Genomic DNA, 659 nt, shown 5'->3' on the forward strand with positions numbered 1-659 from the left:
TTATAATGTGGATTACTATTCTGTATTAGCGCTGTTACTAGTAGTTTGTAAAATAACTTGTGAAACTGAACGGTGAAGCCAAAGACCATCTTAGTTGGATTAAATCTGAATTACGGAAGTTAAAGCCTTTTTGCCCTTCGTGGAAGATTTTTTTTATGCAAGATTTTTTAAATTATCTATTTTTTTTTCTTTTCCCAAGACGGAGTCTCACTCTGTCACCCAGGCTGGAGTGCAGTGGCACAATCTCGGCTCACTGCAATCTCCACCTCCTGGGTTCAAGTGATTCTCCTGCCTCAGCCTCCTGAGTAGCTGGGACTACAGGCACACGCCACCATGCCCAGCTACTGTTTTTATATTTTTAGTAGAGACGGGGTTTCATCATGCTGGCGAGGCTGGTCTCAAACCCCTGACCTCGGGCCGGGCGCGGTGGCTCAAGCCTGTAATCCCAGCACTTTGGGAGGCCGAGACGGGTGGATCACGAGGTCAGGAGATCGAGACCATCCTGGCTAACACGGTGAAACCCCGTCTCTACTAAAAAATACAAAAAATTAGCTGGGCGAGATGGCGGGCGCCTGTAGTCCCAGCTACTCGGGAGGCTGAGGCAGGAGAATGGCATAAACCCGGGAGGCGGAGCTTGCAGTGAGCCGAGATCGCGCCAC

The sequence above is a fragment of the Piliocolobus tephrosceles genome, chromosome Y (genome assembly GCF_002776525.5).
Source record: "Piliocolobus tephrosceles isolate RC106 chromosome Y, ASM277652v3, whole genome shotgun sequence".
Taxonomy (NCBI): Eukaryota; Metazoa; Chordata; class Mammalia; order Primates; family Cercopithecidae; genus Piliocolobus; species Piliocolobus tephrosceles.